Genomic DNA, 779 nt, shown 5'->3' on the forward strand with positions numbered 1-779 from the left:
CGCCCCCAGGTCACGTGGCTCGGGCTGACCGACTGACCACCCCTTTTCGCCCCTTGGGGCGGTCCACGCGGCGGACTTCTCCCGTCCGCCAAAAATAAGGGCATCCATAGATATGCCTTAACCACTTGACGTTCATTTTTTTAAAAATTCAGATTGAAAAATCAGAGTCAAGCACACTCAAACCCAAAACATAGAGATGTGATCCTTAAAAGATGACTTTCAAGCTCTGAGAAAGATTTCAGCTGCATCCGATTCCGAGGCATCCAGGCATTCGCTATGAACACCTACGTTCCCACACCAGGACCCCTCCATTGGCTTTCGGGAAAGAGGGGCCTAAGCTGTTGGCGCAGAGTTGAGTTTACTGGGGCGCGACGGGTTTCGTTAAAGGGCCCCAGGAGCCGGTGGGAGCTGTAGGGGTAACCAGGAAGGGCTCTAGACGCTGTGGGCGCCGCGGTCTTCGGGAGTCCCCCTACCGGGGAGCGTGCCCCCCTTTGCCGGGCTCCTGGTGCTCTCCGGCCGCCTGCCCGCTCCCGGAAGCCGTGGCAGCTGATAACAAAGAGCCTGCCAGGCCGCCGCTGCCCGGGCTGCGGAACCCAGAAGCCAGCGCAACTGCTGAGGTTGAGCGCAAGTCGGGCCATGAGTCCAGGTTCGCGGCGGTGAGGGGCGGCGGCCGGCGGCTGAGGCTCTGGTGTGGGCCGAGAGGCTAGTGCCTCCTTCCTCGCCGCCCGCGGGAGCCGGGGTGCAGGTGCCTCTCCTCTCCCACACGGGAGAGCGGCTTC

Source organism: Neomonachus schauinslandi, chromosome 3 (assembly GCF_002201575.2).
Source record: "Neomonachus schauinslandi chromosome 3, ASM220157v2, whole genome shotgun sequence".
Taxonomy (NCBI): Eukaryota; Metazoa; Chordata; class Mammalia; order Carnivora; family Phocidae; genus Neomonachus; species Neomonachus schauinslandi.